Source organism: Triturus cristatus, chromosome 10 (genome assembly GCF_964204655.1).
Source record: "Triturus cristatus chromosome 10, aTriCri1.1, whole genome shotgun sequence".
NCBI lineage: Eukaryota > Metazoa > Chordata > Amphibia > Caudata > Salamandridae > Triturus > Triturus cristatus.
This window is the reverse complement of record NC_140593.1, coordinates 745,797,600-745,822,132: the sequence shown is the minus strand read 5'-3', so window position 1 is coordinate 745,822,132 and position 24,533 is coordinate 745,797,600. Positions and strand designations below refer to the sequence as shown.

Below are 24,533 nucleotides of genomic sequence, written 5' to 3'. Positions count from 1 at the left end.
TAAACTACGTATAAAATTTTTTTTTTGTTTTTGGTTTTTCACCGTGCGTGCACGGTGCGCGCACCCTCGCGATTTTTGGAAAAAAAAAAAATTAAAAAATGTTCTGCCTTCGGGGTACTTCAGGGACCCCCTGACAAAGGCTAGGGGGTCAGGAACTCTCTACCCTGCCCCCTTTTCACGTTTGCCACCTTCCTTTTTCACTCTCGCACTGAAAACAAACAAAATGGCGGCCGACACTTCCTGATTTCGATCGATTCGAACGTTGACTAACATGTAACCACCAATCAGAATTACGCTCGCGCACGTTAGGGTGCTCGCACGGTGCGCGCACGGTGCGCGGCTATAGATATGTATATGCTTTTAAATGCTATTTTCTCAGGAACTACTGAACAGATTGACACCAGACCTGCAAAAGGCACTTCCCTGACCTGAGGACTACCTCTCTGCCAAATTTCAAGTAATTCTGTTCAGCCGTTCGGGCTGTACCTTCGACTAAAGGTCCTATGGAAAAATGCATGGGGAAAACGCGTTTTGGGACCCCCCTTTTTTCTCGGCCCCCGCTTGACGAATCACCCCGAGACTTTCAGGGTAGGAGCTGAGCGGAGCGCCCCATAGAAAATTTCGCGAGGATTCGTCAACCGGCGCCAAAGTTATTCAAAATAGAATTTTCAGATTTCCTATGGAAACACGGTCCTAACTATAACTATCTACTGGCGACCGCCAGTAGATAATATATATATATATATATTCCACGTACTCCGTCAGTTATCCTGCTCCCAGCACAGCGGGTGCTCCAGCCGCGAGGGCGGAACTCGCGAATCAATTTCAGCCACAGTTTTCAAAGATTGCTGCGCACTCTGGTCAAATGCAATTAAGTAATTTATTTCAATTCGTTGCAAAACACGATCTGTACACGATCTGCTGACAAACGCGTTTCAGCCTCCTGGCCTTCGTCAATGTCAATAGTGTTCAGTTTCCATAATCTATTTAAGCGTTTGATTGGTTGCCATGATCATAGAAAAAATGGAAATGAAAAGCGGACTTCATATATACAGATATTCAATGTGGGAAGATTGTCGGCCATCTTAACACTATGTAATGCCACAATTCTCAGTACTCGATTAAGACATCAAGTCTATGGATTCCACGTTATGATTTCTAAATATATAATCAGAATTCTTTACATATTCCTCTCAAATTATAAAGACATAAAATTTGTAAATCAAAGATATGTTCATGCATTTCAATTCACAATTGAGTAAACAGAATTCTATACATGCAGCTTTTAAATTCATGAAAACACAACGTTTGCTGATCATAAACGTGTTACAAAGAAATAACGCCCTGAATGGGCTATCTTTCATCATGATTGTCTGAGTGGTCAATTGCCATTCTTCCCCATTGTCAAAGTGTTTCAAAGGGACAGCGTTTGGATTTCAATTACTCTATCCAATAAAGGACCAGAGTTCCTCCTCCTGATTAAGTCCCCCCGGGGTTTTGGTGCGTAGCTCCACTATGAGTTTCGCCTCAAGCTGTCTCAGTGACCTGACTCTGTCCCCTCCTCTTTCTCCGAGAACCAAACCAACCATAACCGGTTTCTTTCCTTGCATGAGTTTATTGCCTGGTTTGTCCTTGTGGACTGCAATACATTGGAAGCACCATACACCCAGCAAAGAAGCGCATCTTGGAACACAAAAGAGCCATAACAAACAGGGACAAAACGTACCCAGTGGCGAGGCACTTTGCTGGGTTGCATGGTGCTAAAAGTGACAAACTGACATATTTTTGCATAGACCAGGTCCCAGCGGGAGAAAGAGGAGGGGACAGAGTCAGGTCACTGAGACAGCTTGAGGCGAAACTCATAGTGGAGCTACGCACCAAAACCCCGGGGGGACTTAATCAGGAGGAGGAACTCTGGTCCTTTATTGGATAGAGTAATTGAAATCCAAACGCTGTCCCTTTGAAACACTTTGACAATGGAGAAGAATGGCAATTGACCACTCAGACAATCATGATGAAAGATAGCCCATTCAGGGCGTTATTTCTTTGTAACACGTTTATGATCAGCAAACGTTGTGTTTTCATGAATTTAAAAGCTGCATGTATAGAATTCTGTTTACTCAATTGTGAATTGAAATGCATGAACATATCTTTGATTTACAAATTTTATGTCTTTATAATTTGAGAGGAATATGTAAAGAATTCTGATTATATATTTAGAAATCATAACGTGGAATCCATAGACTTGATGTCTTAATCGAGTACTGAGAATTGTGGCATTACATAGTGTTAAGATGGCCGACAATCTTCCCACATTGAATATCTGTATATATGAAGTCCGCTTTTCATTTCCATTTTTTCTATGATCATGGCAACCAATCAAACGCTTAAATAGATTATGGAAACTGAACACTATTGACATTGACGAAGGCCAGGAGGCTGAAACGCGTTTGTCAGCAGATCGTGTACAGATCGTGTTTTGCAACGAATTGAAATAAATTACTTAATTGCATTTGACCAGAGTGCGCAGCAATCTTTGAAAACTGTGGCTGATATATATATATATATATATATATATATATATATATGAGGCCACTCTGTCCTGCACTCCTTCATCCTCATCATAAAAAGAGGTTTGTGGGGGAGTTTTCTGCTGTTTACAAAACATCCTAAATTGTTCTCATATTTAATGTACTGCCTTTGTTTGTTTTACTTCATGGTGAAGAATTGGGCTATTGTAGCCTATGTATATATGCTGCATTATTTGTCTATCTCTTAAGTGTCTTTACAGGCCTTTCTGAAGAAAGGTGAAAATCTCCACTTAAGAAGATATATTAAAGAAGTGCTCTGGGTTCCCCGCATGTGGGCCGGACTATTCATTGCTTATGACTCATCATGGAAATACCCATACAAGAGAACTGGAGTTACAGGCACGAAATTATTTCTTCTCTCCTTAACCTGACTCAGTTGCAGATTGGGCCCTTCATACTCTAGATGTTAAACAAACCTTAATGTATTATGTGGACAGTACGAAACCCTTTTGGAAGACCTGACTTTTTTTGCTTTTTCCAAACTGCATAAAGTGAAAGCTTATCAAAGTCCGACATAGCCAGACTGATAGTTAAATATAGCCAGACATTATGCAAAATCTGAAAGAGTTTTGCCTGTTCCTCCAAGAACCTTCTATACTAGGAAAACATGGGCTTCTATGGCCTTCCTGGTAAACATCCCCATAGCTGACATTTGTAAAGCAGCTACTCTGTCTACAGCACACACCTTAACTAAACACTACTGTGTGAATGTAGTAGCATGCCAACAAGCCAGTGTTGGTCAAGCTGTACTCCATGCGCTTTTACAGTCTGTGCACAGCATGAGTATCTACAACCACACATGCCTCAAATAGAAAATGTTACTTACTCTGTAAGTATCTGTTTCCTGGTATGTAGTCCTGTAGATTCACATTCTCCCACCGTCCTCCCAGGAAACCTCTGGCAGTTCCATTTGTCATTCCTTCTTAGTACTCCTGCATGGTCATCTCTTTCTCCCTCATGTATCACTTTGCTCCAGCTCCATCCTCGCCCGCCATGCGGAAAACAATTCAACAATGGAGTTGATAATCATGGGCATTACCATTAGCAAGTGGAATTTCATTACCTCGTGACTCAAGAAAAATTCTTCAAACAAAAACAACTTGCACACATCCGGGCCAACCACTAGATGACAGGAGTATACAGAGCATGTGCATCTATTGCACTATAGGCTATGAACGGATGCTTACAGTATAAGTAACAATTTTTGTTCCCTATACCAACAAACTTAAACTATACAAACTTTAGAAATCCTAAAGTTATAGTTATAACTTTCATTTACAACTTATCCACCACTTTCAAATTATTTTAAGTAGCTCACCTCCTTACAGACTCTTTCAGCTTGCTAACCAGACAAGACTAATAACTTGCCACCCTACTATGCAGTGTTCTCTCACAAATAATGACACTCCTCTGTATGACACTACATTGTACGAGTCTCTCCACCACTCTACTGTATGACACTCAGATAAACAATACTAAACTGTATGACCCTTCCCTCCACTGAACTTCAGTGTGTGCCACTGCACTCTACAGCACTCTACTCGACCCTCCACTCCAACACAGTCCATTCACAGCACTCCACTGTACAGCACTCATCTGTACTGTTCGACACACCACTATACATTACGCCGCTCCACTTGCCTCCACTTCACTATACGACAGACCACGCACCTCCACTATATAACACTGTACTCCACAGTACGCTACGTCACTCACACTACACAACTCCAGTGTATTCTACAATACTTCATTCTATGAAACTAGACTGTACGACACTCACCTTCACTGTACTGCACGACACTCAACTTAATGACACTAATATTTGAAAGAACTTAAAAAATAAAAGCCATTAAAATACAATAAAAAAAGGTTAAGGATAATTTGTAGTTAGATATAGTGTATTCTTTCAATATGAACCCAACTTAAAATACATTAACATTTGTTATAGTTATAACTTCAATTTAAAAGTGGAGCACCAACTTTAAATTACTATAAGTCGCACACATCCGAACACAGTCTTGTCACCTCACTCACCACTCTAAATTATAACTATAACTCACACCTTCTCCAAGCACTGGTTATACCCTTGCATACTACATCACTAATAGCGTGTGAAATCATAGCATTATTAAAAACACATCATTTGTTACAACACCGTGCATGGTGGGGAGGCGAGTTATAGTTAGTGTTGTCTGGTTAGCAAGCTGAAAAGAGCATGTATGGAAGTGCACTACCTATAATAATTTAAAGGTGGTGGATAAATTGTGAATGAAAGTTTTAACTATAATTTTAGAATTCCTAAAGTTTTAGTTTGTTAGGTTTCCATAGGGGGAAATGTTTTCCTAACTATAACTAATCTTTCATCTTTGTTTTTTTCATTACTATAACTCGCGCGCCCGCAATGCACTGCTGACATATTACATCATTCATGACATGGTCAGTGACATTACTGATGACATCATCCAGTGAATGTGGTTTAGTTTGAAATTTAAATATGTATTATATATATATACCAATCTGTATTGAAGATTGAGTAGATATATAACTGTCTGGATGGAGGATTTAGTAGCTGTCTGACTGTGTGTAAGTGAGTAATTAAAAGTGTCTCACTTAATACATGGATTAGTAACTAAACTATGTGAATGTGTGCAATCCTGTCTCTGTTGTTGTATAACATGCTGCATCAGTTGGTCACTAACTACATGAGTATGTATATTAGTTATTGATTAGTTGGGTGAGTATTTGTATGGGACACTGAGTTTGTGTGTGGTTGGATGGGGTGTGTGTAACTCTATGCATAGATGTGTGAACGGTTGATTGACTAGGTGTATAGGCTTAAGAGTGCATGTGGAAACAGTTGTTTGGGTGAGTGTATTTATTTTTGTGTTGTGAGCGAATATATGTTTTAGTTGTACATCTTCAACAAAGTAAAAAAAGTAAAAGTCATGGTATGTGAGAGTTGGTGTATATAAATAAGTATATATAAGAGTCAGTGATTGTGAGAGTAACTATACGAATGAGTGTATAATTGTAATGGTGATTTTTTAACAAATTAACTATGAGTTACTATGTGTTTGAATAAATGAGGAGTTGTGTGTGTATAATTGTGTAAGTGAGTAAATGTAAGTGTGATTAATTTGTTTCATGAGTGAGAAGGGTGACTGCATAACCGACTAAGATGCCTGCTGATGTGTCAATGTCTATATATGTGTATAAGTGCATTTGATTGTGTTCTATTAATTAGTGACTGCATGTATAAGTGATTCTGTTATTGAACAGGTAGTTGTGTGTGTAGACTTAGGAATCAGTGAGTGGGTATGTAGTAACTGGTATCGGTGTGTCAATGGTTTCAAATATGGTACTCTGTATTTTACAGTGAGTGATGAAAGGTTATACTAGTGTATGATGAGGTGTATCAGATTGTCACGTGGATGATGTCATCAGTGATATCATTTGAGATGTCATCAGTGATGTCACTGACCATGTCATGAATGATGTAATATGTGACATCATCAGCAGTGCATAGTGAAATGTCCAGCTAACTATAACACCCCTGAAACCTATGTTTTCTCAGTGAATTTCAAAGCTTTTTTAAATGCTAATTTCTAACTATAATGTCTCTGAAACCTATGTTTTTTTCAGTGAATTTCAAAGGTTTTTAAATGCAAATTTTTAAATGTAATAGTAGTTATACCTATTTTTTGTACTGATTTTCTACAGTTTTTTAACTGTTTATTTATAAATATTTTATTCATTAAATAACATTATATATTTTTCTGAAAATTGCAAAAAAAAATAAAACTGAACTATTGTTTAATTTTTTTGTTTTATTTTTTTATTTTAATATATTTATATTACTTTCCTTTATAAATTTTTTTTTTCCAAATTTTTTTCGGAGTCGCGCACCCAAAGCATACACATCACGGTGGGTGAGCGGATTCTAGCCGCCATTTTAGAAACGACTCCTGCTCCCGTGCATTCGCGACACATGCGCATTACGGTACGAAACGTTTGCGCGGTGTCAGGTCCCGCGTGACGTCATATACGTGCTGGGGCGCGCTGGGTGTGCGACTCCCGTGAAATTTTTTTATGTTCTAAAATGATATGCATGTGTGTTTAATGTACATATTAGGGCAAGAGACTATCTAAGATATTCATAAAAATAATATATTTGTACTTATAATAAACTTATATTATTTTTTTTTTTTTTTTTTTTTTTTTTTTTAAAACCTTTATTTGTGCATATGAAAAGAACAAATACGGGCCTACAACCGTCAGGCCGGCCACGGTACGGTTAAGCACTGGTACAAACATTACATCCCCTGCGCATCCACGGTCAAGATAAGCAACGAGTCATGAGGTATAAACTGGAGAGATCCTTGACACCAGGGGAAGGAGAAGTGAAGGTTAATTTTAAGGTTTTCAAAATAATTTTATCAGGGAAAAAATCAGTAAAGAATAAGAACCAAGGAGATTCGAGTCCGCAAGATAGCTTCACCACACGGGAGAGCAGCAGCATCATTAAAACGGTCATGGAAGGAAAATCTCAGGCAGTGAGGCGATGCAGTTATATAACAGGATAGTCACATGAGTAAATATGCACCCCTCCAGAGCCGCCCCCACTCAATCCACCCCACACCCGGACCCCGAATCGAAACAAGTATAGCGCAGAGACATAAAAGAAAAAGGCCCATAGAACTAAGTAGAAACAGTGAATTACCCCCCCACCCTACACCAATGCGGAGGCTACGGCCTGCCCCCCCCCGGCATAGTGCCTGTCGCCCAATGAACCCGAAATATAGACAAGAGAGAAAGTAGGAATAGAGTAAAGAAAAATAAGAGAACAGAGAGATAAGTGGGGAGGAGCCTACGTTACCCCAGAGCGCCCGAAACCATCGGCCAACTATGGCCGCCACACACTGAGCACCCACTACGCCAAAAGCGGTCGTGTGAAGATAACGTGTCACAACAATTTAAATGAAAGCGGACAAACCGCGACGAGTGCGCACAACATATGCAAACAGTTCCAGTCCCAGTCCAGCCCATCCGTGAAACCATGGCGATATAAATCAGTTTAGCCCTGGCCCGATCGCGGGCTTAAGATTACACCAGCCCCTACATGAAGGCCCCGCACCCCGTGCAGACAAAGACAATATGGCCGCTTGGGAGAGGATGGTGAAGTAGAGTCACAAAATGGCCGCCGACCATCTATTGAGGTCCCCTTGTGCACCACATAAAGTCCAGACCTGGCATGTAAAGTACAGGAGTTCCACAGAAAAGAAGCAGTAGGCCACCGTGAACGGTTCCTCGAGGACGTCCGGTGTCGCTCTGCTGGATACCCTTGCGGGCACGGTGAGGCAGGCAACAACGAAGCAGGCAGCAATGAACGGGGAGACAAAGTATCCGCAATTGAGCTGGAGAGCGATTGATCCTGGGTGCCAGTAAAGCCAGATGCAGGCACCAGTGTAGCACGATCATTAACAGCCATTGCGTCCCCGCAAGAGGACAAAAGCACTGGCAGACCCACGCCTTGTTGATGACAAACGGGGCGCTCACGACCCGCAGCCGACAGTATGGAGTCAAACCGCTCACTCAGCGCTTGCAAGCCAAGACACATTTGTAGACGAAAGTCCCGCAGGGCAGCCAGAACGGAGCCGCATGTCAGCGGAGGCTGCGCCCCCACATCGGTAGCAATCCGGGACGGCACTATGGAGCTGGTGTCTGGTAGAGGGAGGGCGAAGCGGGCAGCGGGCGAGACCGGAGTAGCATCCCCCAGCCGCGAGCAGGCAATCAACCCCATGTTTTACCGCAGAACGGTACAGTGGCCAGGGGGGGGGTCGTAGCAAGGAGGCAATTCCCCTCAGGTCTGCGCCGCAACAGGGAAAAGCCAACAGTCACTGCCCTTCCCTCGGGTTCTCTTTGCAGCCGACTAGGCAATAGAAAAAGGGGGTCTGCAGCCTCCCACAGCGCGGTCCACAGAACGGGGCAGGAGACCCGCCGCACCGGGGCTTACCCTATAGTTCCAGCCCATCAGGTGCGGGGTGCAGGGGGTGTCCGGGCGTCCCTCCCCCGGCTCATCCGGCGACAGTCCGTGGTGTGAGGTGGGACCGGGACCGCGGGGCTCAGTTTAGGCTAGCGGGTCCGGTAACTGCGGAGCTTCCAGGGGGCCGGCCAAGGCCACAATAGAGCAGGGGTCCAATGCGGAGAACAGAAGCACCAAGAACTCCGGCGTCCGGGCGGGCTAAGACTCCGGGAAAGCGGCGGCGCAGTCAGCGCGTCGTCGCACACGTTGCACCTCGAAAATCGGCGAGGATAGTAGTCAGGATGATAGTCCGAGGCCAAGGGCCGACGGAGCCGGGCGCTCAAGCGTCTGCTCCGGTCGCCATCTTGGCTCCTCCCCCCTTATATTATTTTTAAATATATTTTCGCGAAGTCGCGTCGGGTGCGTGCTTCGTGAGCGCAGAGTGCGCAGATCCCATGTGACCTCAAAAAAAAAGATTTCATTGGTTCATAACATTTCCCACTGTAACTATTGAAGGACCCCACCCATTTTAATCATTCTTGTTGGAGCATCTTTAGAGTGACATCTCTTTTCCTACAAGAACCCTTTTTGCTTGTTTTTTTGGGTGTTTTTCAAAAAATATCAAACAAAATGGCATCTGGACAGCAGCAGCAGCAGGAGGAAGTATCTTCTGAAGAAGAATTCTTGCAGGAGGCACCACGTCCACAGAGGCTGGCATCTGTCGTGTGGAAATTCTTCACTTTTGCACCTGGAGAGAAGAAAGTAAATGCGAGAAAGGTGACGTGTAAAATTTGTGACCGAGTGCTGTCAAGAGGCAGTGAAAAAAAATACTCTTGTGGCACTGCTTCTATGTACAAGCATCTCCGGACCACACATCCTCTCAATCTTGCTCGAGAGGAAATGAGGCAACTGCTTTGAACCCCTCTCCTGCTGTGGCAAGTACATCTGGAGCGTCCTCAGGAACACCTGCAATGGACATTAGGCCAGAATTCGCCTTTCTCGAGCAACACTGCGTGAGGTGTAAGAAACTTAAATGCTTTGGTGAGCAGTCGGTGGATGCAGTTTGTGCTGTGCAACGCAACCATCGTTGTTAATTTTTTTGTTTTTGGAATGATAAGTAATTCCAAATATTTCCTGTTGTATTCGTTCTTTTTTTTGTTCATTTTTTGACAGCTTCAACTCCACAACACCAAGAAAATACAAAATAGTTCAAAAAAATTCAAAAAAAAAAAAAAGAAGAAGAAAAAAAGGTCTCATCAGAACTACCTTATCTGGTTAAAGAAAGAACTATAATTGCAAGGTAATGTGTGAAAGTTTGGTTGAATATATGTGTACCTTACCCTGCTAGGTCGCTCCCCAGCCACTGCGCTGCCCCCCCTGAGTGCAGCTCTGGTTCGCCCGCTACCTGATCCTGACTCCCACTCCCTGCTCGCCCGATCGCCGATTCCCGCCGAGCACAGTTCAGCGACTCCATCGCCGACCTCGCCAGCACCCACGCACTCGCCTCCATGGACTACATACTCCTCGGGGACCTGAATTTCCACCTCGAGAACAACAACGACGCCAACTCCGCCACTCTGAACGAAAACCTCGCCAACCTCGGCCTCAGACAGCTCGTCACCGCACCCACCCACGCCGCAGGCAACACACTGGACGCCGTCTTCTCCACAAGCACCCATGTCGCCTTCGACCACACCGCCGAACCCCACTGGACTGACCACCGCTGCATCCACTTCACCTTCAAAAAACCAACCACGCACCATCGCACCCAACAGCTGCTGCGCCGCTGCTGGTACAAAGTCACCGAAGACCAACTGACCACCACCCTCGCCCAGAACCCACCTATCAACCCCACCTGCCCCGACGCCGCAGCCCGCAACCTCAGACAGTGGATCGATGACTGCGCCAACACCCTCGCCCCACTCAAGAGACCATCCAACAGCCACGCCAGCAGGAGAGCCACCTGGTTCACCGACGAGCTCCTGACCTCCAAACGCACCTGCCGTAAGCTGGAGAAGAAATGGCTCCACAAACGAACGCCAGCTTCAACTCCACAACCACACCAACGATACACGACTCCTCCCGCCCGCGATCACCAACAGCGCCAACCGCCTGACCTCCTGGGCCAACACCAACGACGACGAGACACGCAAGATCATGAACTCCATCCACTCAGGATCTCCGTCAGACCCATGCCCACACCACATATTCAACAAAGCAGACGCGGCCATCGCACCCCAACTACGGAAGGTCATCAACATCTCCTTTGAAAAAGTGACATTTCCGGAAAGCTGGAAGCACGCTGAAATCAACGCCCTCCTCAAAAAGCCCAAGGCGGACCCCACGGACCTCAAGAACTTCCGACCCATCTCCCTGCTCCCGTTCCCGGCAAAGGTCATCCAGAAAATCGTCAACATTCAACTGACCCGCCACCTCGAAGACAACAACTTCCTGGACCCGTCCCAATCCGGATTCAGACGTGACCACAGCACCGAGACAGCCCTCATCGCCGCCACAGACGACATCAGACGCCAACTGGACAACGGCGAAACATCAGCCCTCATCCTCCTGGACCTGTCAGCCGCATTCGACACGGTCTGCCACCGCACCCTACAGACACGCCTCCAAGAAGCCGGAATCCAAGAGAAGGCCCTTGACTGGACCACGTCCTTCCTCTCCGGCAGAACACAGAGCGTCCGCCTCCCACCTTTCCAGTCAGAAGCCACCGACATCATCTGCGGCGTCCCCCAGGGCTCATCCCTCAGCCCGACGCTGTTCAACATCTACATGGCCCCCCTCGCACAAGTGGCCCGTCACTACAACCTCAACATCATCTCCTATGCCGACGACACCCAGCTCATCTTCTCCCTCACCAAGGACCCTCACACCGCCAAAACCAACATTCACGAGGGCATGAAGGCCATCGCCGACTAGATGAGGAGCAGCCGTCTGAAACTGAACTTGGACAAGACTGAGGTCCTCATCCTCGGACCCACCCCCTCAGCCTGGGACGACTCCTGGTGGCCGACCGCCCTGGGGACAGCACCGATACCAACCGACCACGCACGCAACCTAGGATTCATACTCGACTCCTCCCTCTCCATGTCCAAGCAAGTCAACGCCGTCTCCTCCTCCTGCTACAACACTCTACGCATGCTCCGCCCGATCTACAAATGGATCCCGACCGAAACAAGAAGAACAGTGACACAGGTCCTCGTCAGCAGCAGACTGGATTACGGCAACACACTCTACGCAGGAATCCCAGCCAAACACCAACGGCGGCTATAACGCATCCAAAACGCCTCCGCCTGACTGATCGTCAACGCCCCCCGCCGCAGCCACATCACCCCCGTCCTGAGAGACCTGCACTGGCTCCCCATCGACAAGAGGATCACCTTCAAGCTCCTCACCCACGCACACAAAGCACTCCACAACGCCGGACCAGCCTACTTGAACAGCAGACTCAGCTTCTACACCCCCACCACCAGCTCTGCTCCGCCAACCTCGCCCTCGCAGATGTCCCCCGCATCCAACGTACGACCGCCGGGGGCAGATCCTTCTCTTACCTCGCCGCCAAAACCTAGAACACCCTCCCAACCCACCAACGACGGACCCAAGACCTACTCGCCTTCAGAAGACTCCTCAAGACCTGGCTCTTCGAGCAGTAGCGGCATCCACCCCCCCCCCCTCAGCGCCTTGGGACCCTCACAGGTAAGTAGCGCACTTTACAAGTACCCTGATTGATTGATTGATTGATATACAGCATGATTGACTGAAAGAATGCATTAGTAGTGTATGGTGAATTTATAGGTGAAGATTTATGAGAAAGTACTGCAGCGTGACACTGCAAGCTCTTTAGCTGCACTGCACTGTGGCACTTCCGAACCACAGGGATGTGACATATGTACATGAATATGTTGCAACTCTGTGCTTCCCTCTGCACTGCTGCACAAACTGCAGCCATACGGTGACACAGGCACCCTTGCACCATGGTGCAAGGATGTCTGTGTCGTGTGGAGATTGTTTTTGTGCAGGAAGGGACCCCTTCCTGCACAAAAACAATCAGTAAAGGCATTTTCCTCTTTCAATGTATGCATTGAAAGAGGAAAAAATGAGGAGAAATGAAAACAATTCTCCTCGTTGCACCTTGCTACACCAACTCTAGGATGGCGCAGCATTCACACACATCTCCATATTTACGATTTCTCATAAATCTGGAGATATGTCTTGTTCTATGGATGTTGCGTGAGAACACCCACTGCAACACCTATGGGACGCCCCTTCAACGCAAAGTTCTGTGTATGAAGGGGTCGTATTTACAAGGAGAGGAAAAGCCACCCTGTGTGGTTTTTCCTCTCCTTGTAAATATGAAGGAGTGCCTGGCGCCATCACTACGTTACAAAAAGTGACGTACTGGTGGCGCAGGGTGCTTGTAAATCTGCCCCATACGTACTTATGTATTGGCAGACTGATACAATAAGAACATAGTGCTGGATGGGTGATTGAAGAATTGCATGAGACTGACAGGAGGTATCCTACGCTGCATGGGTACTACTTCAGTATTTAATGGAGTGGACCAATAGTATGTATCTGCTTAGAGATTTGTAGGGATTATGCACAGAATATTTTGTGTGTACTTGTGTTGGTGCCTAGGTCATTTTATAAGAATACCACTAGTAAATGGAATGATGACAGTGCTGCAAACAGAGTGAACACTTAATTTATAAGTGCTTACGTATTGGTGGAGTGATAGGATAAGTAGATAGTGGTAGATAAGTGATTAAAGAAGTGCATGGGACAGACTGGATGATTCCTACACTGCATGAGTACTAACTGGGTATTTAGAAGAGTGTATCAATAGTAGAGTGGATACATCGCATGTCCAGGGGCCGGCAGCTGTATTCCCCCCTACTCCCCCTGGTGGGATTCCCCCAGCGGAGTGGGTACTACACCGCGAGAGCCCTCCGGGTGTGGACTGCCCATGACATCACAGAGGTGGAGGCGTTGTTCCAAGAGGGACAATTGAGGACGTACGCCCAACTGGTGGAGTGGTGTGACCTCCCCCAGGTACAGTTCCTACGACACAGACAGATCTTGGAAAGTGGCGGCCACTTCTGGAACCTATGAGATGGAGAACCCCCGACGCATCCTGTGTTGCATACGGTGTTGCGAATGGGGGCAGGTAGGCACCTAATTACATGGCATTATAAAGCGATTCGGGAGTTGACGGATGTCTCACTGGACAGGCTCCGAGGAGCGTGGGAAGACGACGCAGGCCGAGTGTTCTATGACGCAGAGTGGCGCAAAGCTCTGGAATCTCCTAAAAAGGTATCCAGAAACGCGCAATTCAAAATTATTCAATTCAATATCCTGCACCGGGCGTATCTCACCCCGGACAAGCTCCACCGGTTTTATCCCGATACACAGTTCGAATGTCCCCGCTGTCAATTAGTAGATGCCGACTTCAAGCATATGTTCTGGACCTGTCCATCCATACAACGATACTGGGAAGGGGTGCACCAAACCGTTCGCTCGACAACCGATCTCCCAACTGCCTCCACGTGGGAGGAATGCGAGCTGGGGATATCCCCGAGAAAGAAAAACGCAAAAGTACAACGGAAGTTCATGTCATTGGCCCTTCTCCTCGCGAAGAGGAACATTGCGATGCATTGGAGAGCTCCGGCTGGACCATCGCGGCCAGCCTGGGCGGGTGCAATGCTCAAATGGGGCGCGGCAGAGGAAGAGCTGCTGCGAGAGGAAGAGGTGAGGGGCGCCCGCAAACACCCGATATCTATGGAATGGGCACAACTCCTCATACGTTTTAAACAGAAGTATACAGAGGGAGACACACAGGACACGACACAGCTCACCCCCCGCATTTCTCCTGCTTCCCCCAATCGCCCGGGACCGATGGAAGGCACAGGGGGCTTGATGGACAGGCAGAGCACCTAGACACGGGAGGCGAGTGCGGAACCCCGACTCACACAGCGCGCCCGATGGCCACCAGAGGCAAAAGAGCCCAAATGTAGCATACATATCACCCAGATGTAGCCCACATGTAGCCCAATGACAGAAGTGTGCAAAACAGTTTTTATTTTTTGTGTTTTTGCAGTTTTATATAGTGCAGAATTGTCAGGTATTGGAGTGCTTTACATGAGCATTGGTTATATCACACAAGAACAAATTCATTTTAGTTGTAGACATGGGGAGATTAAGTGATTTGACCAGAATCACAGAATGTCGAGCTGAAGCAGAAACTCCAACCTGGTTCCCCAGTTGCAAAGTCTGCAGCTCTGAAAGTAACACCACATCCTCTCCCCTAAGTGCAACATATAATCAAGTGGTCAACTGGATAAAAAAACATAAAGATAACAAATAATTTAAAAGTGCTTTGTCGCTATTTGAAAACTCAGAAAATATGTCCTCATTTTAGTTTTTTAGAGCACTAACCATAATTTTGATGCAAATAAGACCCTCTCATATATGTAATTTCTAAAGGAAATGCTCTAGGTATTACAGTTTTGATTACATCAAGATGACGTCAGGCGTTCCACACTTTTGTAATAAATATAGAATGTTAGCAATCTAGTAGTTCATTGGGATACTGTCGAGAGGCAGAGGCCAGGGGCACGGACTCTGAAAATTGAAGGCAGGTAGGAGGGTGCCGAGGCAACAATTTGACCACACTGGGCAGGCAGGAAGGGCAGTGGCAGCACAACAGACTATGGAGGGCAGTGGAAAGGGGGATAGGGGCAACAAACCAACAATACAGGACTGGCAAGAGAGGCTGTGGCAATATAATAGACCATTGTGGGCAGAAGGAAGAGGCAGTGGTAGTACAACCATACATGCCAACAGACCTGATTCAGCCAGGAAATGTCCAATGTTTTTAAGCTCAAATGGGCTTTATTTGATCTGTCTCCTGTCTACAATCTCCTCTTTTTCAATGTACCTCAAAGGGGAAAATCAATACCCCGTTTTTTTTCAAAATCTCCCTCTTACCAAGTTCTAAATGTTCGCAAGTATGGTATATTGGATCATGGAAGGCAGGAGGAATTGGGTTAGGGACATGAACTCGGATAACAGCGGACAGGAGGGACATGGAGAGGTGCACCAAACTGACCCTACAGGGCAGGCATCAGGGTTTGCAGCAGCACAATACACCACACAGGGCATGCGGGACGGGAGTGCAGCACAACAATCCATAGAAAGCAATAGGGAGGGGACAGGACCATGCACATGGACAACAGAGAACAGAGGGGAAAGAGGCAATGGTAGCTAGCTGACCATAATGGACAGACAGGAGAGAAAGCTGCCGCATACCAGACCATAAAGGGTAGGAGGGACGGATCAGGGGCATTACAATGGAACAGACAAGCCAGGAGGGAGGAAATAGGGGTCTGCACATGGAAACAGAGGGCTGGGGCCAAGGGGGCAGGGCAGGAGCAAGAATTTGACCATGGAGGTCAGGCAGGATGGGCACTAGAAGCAAGACACACCATGGAGAGCAACAGTGAGACTATGATGGCATACACACAGACCATAGAGGGAAGGTGGGAGGGGGTCAAGGGCAGCTAGCTGACCACACAGGGAAGGTGGGAGGGGCCGTGGCAGCACAGAAGACCAAGCATGGCAAGCGGGAGGGTTAGTGGCAGCACAATGGCTATGATGGGCAAGAAGGAGGGTGCAGGGGCATGCACAAAGGACCATGGAGGATAGAAGGGAGGGTCAGGACCTGGGCACAGACAAGAGAGTTCAGGGGAAGGGGCCTCACAACAGACCACACGGAGCAGGAAGGAGGAGCAGTTGCAGCATAACAGACCAGGGAGGACACAAGGGTGTGGCAGTAAAATGGACCATGGAGGACAGGAGAAAGGGGATAGGGGCATGGAATGTGGACAGGCAGGGTGGGGAGTAGCAGCTCAACAGAACACTCGGAGTAGATAGGAGTGGCAGGTCCATGGAACATGGTGGGCAAAAAGGATGGAGCAGGGGCATGCACAAAGACAGCGGAGGGCAGGGGGAAGGAGAATTGGGGCAGCAAGCTAAGCACAGAGGCTAAGCAGGAGGTCAATGATGGGGCATAGAATTGGGCAATGGAGGGCAGGAGGATTGGACTTGTACATCATGCTAAATGGAGGGCAGTGGCAGCACATCAGACCATGCATGGCAGGAGGGAGGAGGCTAGCCCATGAATTCAGACAACAGAGGATAGGGAGGAGGTGGATGGGGCAGCAAGCTAACTGTTCAGAGAAGGCGGGTATTAGGAACTTTATTGTTTTTAAAATGTGTGTCTGTGCGAACTACTTAAATTATGAACATGTATGCAGCATAATCTCACTTTTATTCAGGAAGAAGAGGACGTATGTGACTGTGACTCCGGGCTCACTTGGCAGAAACACCCCCTGACCCTCCACCCCCCATCGCAAAATGTAATGCCCGTGTTATATAGAATATAGTCCTGAGAGCACGATTGAAAATGAAAACTAGATATAGTGTATGGTATAAACTGTGCACCAAAAAGTGTGATATAAGATGAACCGGGACGTGAAATATAATATGCAATACATTGTTCATAATGACAGATTCATTGGAGAGCGCGAGATAGCTCAGGCACTAGCGTGTGCTATGCGATATGCACCTTGGAGTGTAATATGCACAAGGCAGTGTTGTGTAACCTAACTAGTCTCTAAAGTTCGAATATAAAATATGTGCTGGGGAGTGTAACGTTGCATATGCACTGTGACAAAGATATGGATCCCAGATTGTAATATGTATGGCATAGCGCTGTGCGTTATAACATAGGCATCGAGGAAGGCACGTTAGATGCGGCAATATAACCCGTGCAAAGGCAAGTGTGGCATGACATATTCACGGGGTGGTGTTACAGTGCACATGGGCTAGAGAGTGTCATAGCATACACACTAGCTGGTGGAATACAACACAGAGGTGTGTGGCACTCGGCGGGCACTGGTGGGTGTAACACAGCATTGGGCTCAGCCAGGAGCGCGCTGTGACTCAAGTGAGGTTCGTCTCCTTTCCAGAGAGTAAAATAAAAAGTATTACACATCCGGCGGTGGATGTGTGTTTTATTAACCGTGAGGGGGGTTTCTTGCATAGTTTTTGTCAAATTTTTGTCGAATCCCCTTTGAATGGCTCGGTGTGCGTGTGTATTAAATGTGCCCGTCAATAGCTACCTATGTTTGTATAAATAAACGACAAGGGTGTCTACTTGGAGAGTACCCACCTGCGGGGGCGCCAGGATTAGGCACGGTAGGGCGTCAGACACGTCAGAGCTTCACTAGCAGTGTAAATACATTCCACGTGGATTCATTGTTGAATGCATAGTCGCCTTTTAATGAATATCCCGCAAATAGTCATGGTGATAGGTACGTACGGTTTGTCCAGCATGTTCTAGGTGTTTCTATAAATATATTTTTTTTAAAACAAAGGCCGGCCCCGGGGGATGGGGTCCCCGGGGCCATAAGTGGCCTGAGGAGGGGGGCAACACAACCCCTCCTAAAGAATTAGAAAAAAAAAATAGACCATGCCCCGGGGGTTGGGGTCCCCGGGGCAGATTAAGGCCTCCGGAGGGGGCCACGCGGCCACCTTCCAAATTTGTTTCCCCCGCCCCATAAAAAATTAGGTGGGAGGCCCTTTGGGATGGGGTCCCCAGGTCCAATAAATTAGAAAAAGAAGGGGGGCCACACAGACCCCCTTCTTAAAGAAATAAAATAAATCAAAGACCGGCATCGCGCCGGAGGCCATGCCCCCTCCTTGCAGCTCTCTGCAATCGCGCCCCCTGGCGAGTTGTAAGTTGGGGAATTAATTCCCCTTCAATACTGAGGGTCCCTGAGGGCCAACTAGCCCAACAGGTATCTCCAGTATGCGCCAGGGAGCTGCGTTGCAGACAGGTGTTCTGAGGCCACCCCCTTTTGACACCTCTCTGCAACGCAGCTCTGTGGCGCTTACTGGAGGTACCTAGTGGGCTAGTTTGACCCTAGGGACCCTTAGGATTCAAGGGGACTTAATCTCTCAACTTAGAACAGCCACAGGGCACGTTTACACAGTGGTGAAGGGAGGGGATAGGGCATGCCCTGTGGCGCGTTTTAAGTTGGGGAAATAATTCCCTTTCAATCCTGAGGGACCCTGGGGGCCAACTAGCCCACCAGGTGCTTCCAGTAAGTGCCGCTGCGTTGCAGAGAGGTGGTGCAGGCCGTGCCCCTTTTTACACCTCTCTGCAATGGCGCTTACTGGACGTACCTAGTGGGCTATTTTGCTCCTAGGGACCCTCAGGATTTAAGGGGACTTAATCTCCCAACTTAAAACAGCCAGAGGGCGTGTTTACACAGTGGGGAAGGGAGGGGACGGGGCCTGAGGTGACGTGTGCAAACACGCCCTGTCGCGCGTTTTAAGAGGTAGTTTTAATCCCCCTGTCCTATTATATACTAGGGGCTTACAGAGGAGGTCATGCTAATCACAGAGGGACCCCAACGCATAGTGTTCCCTAGTGTATGTAGGTGTTTTCACTGTATTCTAAGTGTCTTTTAACATAGCACTGGCTCTAGGACTGGTTAGTCAGACTCAGTTACCACCAGTATCCGTCTGAAAAAGTTGAGGGTACAGGATGATTTTGCAACAAGGCTTCTTTCTGCTCTTCGGTTTGTTCTTTCTGCACGTTATCCTTCTTCCTGCACTTTTCTTCGTCTTTGAGGACTTCTGTTGCTTCTTTCTGCATTTTTTTTTTTTCTTTCTGTGCGTTTTTTCTTCTTTCTTCACATGTCCTATCTCTGTAGGCATAGTTAGAAATTTGCATTTAAAAAACCTTTGAAATTCACTGAAAAAAACATAGGTTTCAGGCACATTATAGTTAGGAATTAGCATTTAAAAAACCTTAGAAATTCACTGAAAAACCATAGGTTTCAGGGACGTTATATTTAGCTGGACTTTTCACTCGTGCAAAACTATTAAAATTCCCCCGTTTATAGTTAGTTCAGCTAACTATAAATCGCGTGCCCGCAATACACTGCTGATGACGTCACATATTACATCACTCATGACATGGTCAGTGACATCACTCATGACATCACTGATGACATCTCAAATGACATCACTCATGACATCATCCTTGTGATAGAGTGGCAGACCTCCTCTCACCCTAATATAACCTTTGATACACACATTCAAAAATAGAAACTAAAATTTTCAAAACAATGGACATACCAATACCAGTTACAACAACCTATTCAGTAATTCTAAGATCCACATATTCATTCACTCATTCACCAACAGTCCTATACAGTCACTCATGCATGCACTCAATCATCAAATGAACTCATACACCTATACATCCTGTTACAAAATGCCACTCATCCATAGAGTTACTCACACACATAGTCACTCATGCTAATAAAGAATCAAACATCCATTTACTTGCATATACAGTTATACACACACCACCACACTTACTTCTACAGAAACTTACACATACTTAGTCTTTTAAACAATCACTTATAGAAACACATACTTATTCATACAGGAACTCTTCCAATCTCCAACTCTCACATATACTCACTTATATACACCAATAGTCACATATACTAGTTTAAAACATATGTAGTTACTCATAAAGACACTATTGAGACAGTCATTCACTCACTCATCCACCCATACAGTTCTGCACACATGCGGTCTTCAACACATACAAAGTGAGTCACTCATTCATGCATCTATGCACTACGTAATACCCCTCACCGAACCATACAGACACTCAGACACTCATATTGATACTCAAAAAACCAACTAATAACCTATATAGACACTCATGTAGCTACTCACCAACCCATGCAGCCACTTATACACAAAGTGAGAGACTGATACAGATATTTACATATTTAAATTTAACTCACTAAGCCATGTATTCACTAAGATACACTTAATCAGTCAGTTATGCAATCAATTTTTTTTTTTTTAAATCATCCATTTAGACCCATATACCCATTTATTCTTCCATCGACCTTGAGATATACATATATAAAACATATTTAATTTTCACAAAAACACACATTCACTGGATGATGTCATCAGTGATGTCATCGGTGATGTCATGAGTGATGTCACTGACCATGGCATGAGTGATGTAATAAGTGACGTCATCAGCAGTGCATTGCGGGCGCGCGAGTTATAGTTAGCTGAACTAACTATAAAGGGGGAATTTCAATGGTTTTGTACGAGTGAAAAGTCCAGCTAACTATAACGCCCCTGAAACCTATGGTTTTTTCAGTAAATTTCGTAGGTTTTTTAAATGCTAATTCCGAACTATAACGTGCCTGAAACCTATGGTTTTTTTCAGTGAATATATATATATATATATATATATATATATATTACCTACTGGCAGTCGCCAGTAGGTAGTTATAGTTAGGACCTAGTTTCCATAGGAAAAGCGGTTTTTGTTTTCCCAATAACTTTGGTGCCGGTTGACGAATCTTCGTGAAATTTTCGAAACTAGTGGGGCGCTCCGGTCAGCTTCTGTCATGAAAGTTTCGGGGTGATTCGTCAAGTTGGGGCTGAGAAAAAAGGGGGGTGCTAAAACGCGTTTTCCCCGTGTAATTTTCCATAGGAAACTTTAGACAAAGCTACAGCCCGAACTGCTTAACGGAATTACACCAAATTTGACAAGGTAGCCCTCGGTTCAGAAAGAGTCCTTTATGTTAAATGGTGTAAATCCGTTCAATAGTTCCTGAAAAATTAGAAAAATAAAAAATATCGATATCTAGGGCAGCGGTGGGTTCGCCAACCCTCCCGACCACGAGCTTCATTCTAATTGGCTGCCAACACCCCAAACCAGGAAGTGTTGGCAGCCATCTTGTGACTCGGTAGAACCGAGGCACAAGAAAACAGTTGAAAAAAGATAAAAAAAACAAGAAAAGGAGGCAGGGTAGAAACTCCGTGACCCCCACGGTCTGCTCAGGGGGTCCCACAAGGACCCCCAGACCCAAAAATAGCATTTTTAAAAAATAATTTCATCGGAATTCGCGCAGGGTTACGAATCCCGCCGAAATTATAAAAAATGAAGAGCTGGCTTCCGCGCTTCATTTAAATGAGGCCCCCGGGTGGGCTAGGTCCCAGGGGCATTGCCCAAATCATAATTTAAAAATTGCGGTGCCCCTGCAGCCCCGGGAACCGCCACCTCCCCGGGGCATCTTTTAAATTAATCTGTGAGGGGGGGCCTCCAAGGCCCCTCCTAGCCCCGGGGACCGCCACCCCCTGGGGCTTTTCTTAAATATGCGCCAAGGGCACACGACCCCCCAATGCCCCAGGGACCGCCCCCCCCCCCCCCCCCGGGCCTTTCTTTTTTTTTTTAAATAAACATGTGTGGGGGGGCTCGAGCCCCCCCCCCACGCCCCCGGGCACCATAACCTCCTCGGGGCACTAATAATGCAAATGTAGGGGTCCGTTATTGACCCTCGAGCCCCGGGGACCACCACCACCGGGGGTCGCGCAGGAGCCCTCCATGGCCCTGGTGACCGCCACCCCCCAGGGTCTGCTTTTGCAGTGTCCCGGGCGGCCCACCCCCGGGACACTGTTGTCTTCTATGACAGGGCAGGAGCCGGGCGGCCCCCCTCCCCTTTCAAAAAATAAATAAAAGGCAGGCCGGCCCCGGGGGATGGGGTCCCCGGGGCCATATTTGGCCTGAGGAGGGGGCCCCCCTCCCCCCCCCCAAAAAAAGGATGGCCAGGCCTCGGGGATGGGGTCCCCGGGGCCAATAGTGGCCCAGAGAGGTGTAAAAAGGGGCGTGGCCTCAGACCACCTCTCTGCAAAGCAGCCCTATGGCGCTTACTGGAGGTACCTAGTGGGCGAGTTGGCCCCCAGGGACCCTCAGGATTCAAGGGGATTTAATCCCCCAACTTAAAATGCGCCATAGGGCGCATTTGCACACTTGTGACATCAGGCCCCGCTCCCTCCCTGCACCACTGTGCAAACACAACACATCAGCAATTATAAAGCCAATGCAATTATAGGCTAAAATTAACGATCATTGAATTAAGTCCAACACTACAAAATCAATAAAAATACACTAAAACCAAATTAGTTGCCACTCGATACACCTAATAAATAGATGCTTTCTCAAGTAACTCTAAAATGAGGCATTAAAACACTGTCAGATACATTATTTCTATGTAATTCGGAGAAGTTTAACTCAGACAGCAATATATCTATAAACTGTACAGCATACTATCTCAATTTGCATCAATTGCAAATCCAATAATGCTGGCCCACATTGCCTAAGATTTGAAGTTCTAAGCAGCATCCTAAGTGTACTTTTCCTGGGTGCACTATAAAGGCAACAAAAAAAAATGTAATTGTGACTTAGCCGTATTTGAATCACATGGACCTGATTCCAAATCTTTCACAATAGACGGATGCTGGATATGATAAATGCGTCATGTTGAGACGAAACCTTTTCAAATAAAATTGCTGTACAAAGGAGATGAACAGTAAATAAGGTTCTATGGCCCACATGCATCAAAGCAAAAACCAGTCACAAACGGGCAGATTCTCAGAATCTGCCCCTTTGCGACTGGGATTTTTGCATTTGGGATGCATCATCCCAAATGCAAAAATCGCAATTTAAGGAATCTCTAAATTGCGATTCCTTAAATTGCTATTGCATTTAAGGAATCACAAATTGAGATTCCTTAAATGCAATGCATGAAAGTTAAAAAATTAGCGATTTCGCTAATAGGGGGAGCAAATTACCATGAAGTTCAACTTCATGGTAATTTGCAAAAACTTTGAAAAATGCACTAAAGTGCATTTTTCAAAGTTCCATTTTACACACACACATGCCCTTGGGGCATGTGTGTGTGCAAGATGTATTCATATGCAGATTTCAGGGGTGCAACAGGGTGTCTTTTTGACACCCTGGCACCCTTGAAATAGCATGAGCTATTTGCGATTCTCTAATTGAGATTAGCAAATTGAGAAAGTCTTCCCATTCATTCCTATGGGCCTCTAGGCCCATAGGAATCATTGGGGAGGTATTCCTTAATTGCGACTCGCAATTTGCGAGTAGCAATTAAGGAATGTTTGGATTCGCTATTTTGTAAGCTAATTCTACATGCATAGCCTTTTGCTATTCCCTATTAGCGAATCCTTATTTTTCGCTATTAAGGAATCGCAAATGGCATTGTTGATGCATGTGCCAGTATATCACTAGTCATCACCATTATGGCATGCATTCCTACTGCCTTTTTTCCACATTCCCTCTCCTCTCTCACTCTTCACATGTGATTCAGGAGTACTTTTTTAATGGGTAAGGTTCTCCCCCTTGTAATATTCTGCAGGTTGTCAAAAAGATCTTGATGGTCAATTATAGTCAATTGATCTTTAACATACTGCAGCCACTGGATGTCACTGAACTTGTCAAGGGCCAAACAGTCATTAATCACAGCAATATTAAATGCAGCTAGTGGACAGCCATAACGTAGCTGGTGCTACCTTAACGGAGTCTGTCAGATAGCAACACCCTAATTCTTCATGACAAATAATGGCAGGTACACAACCTGGCAGTCGCAATAGCTTGCAAAGAAAATATGTTCAGCAACTTGTAACAGTACTGGATCTTGCCATCCCCATATGCCAGCTCCATAAGTAGCAGCTGTAATGCATCTGACTTTATAAATGTTTAAAATCACACCTAAATGAGATGACCTAAGATTCTTAATAAACTTAAAGATAGACAAGGTATTTTGATCGTTGAGTGAGTTTAGCTCTAAAAAGGTGTTTCCAGTTACATTTATTATCAAAAGGAAGCCCGAGCTAAGTAAAGGTGTTTACTATTTGTAATGTCGTATTTTGTATCTAAAAGGTTCTTCCCACACCTTTGGGGCTTCCACCTACCATAGCAAAGGATT

At 45.9% G+C, this 24,533-nt stretch overlaps 1 protein-coding gene across 1 annotated transcript in view; it reads left to right on the top strand.

The window, feature by feature from the left end:
- Positions 1-24,533, top strand: part of LOC146789944 (uncharacterized) — a 1,358,907-nt gene that overhangs the window by 813,105 nt on the left and 521,269 nt on the right. The gene's annotated exons all lie outside the window — the stretch shown is intronic.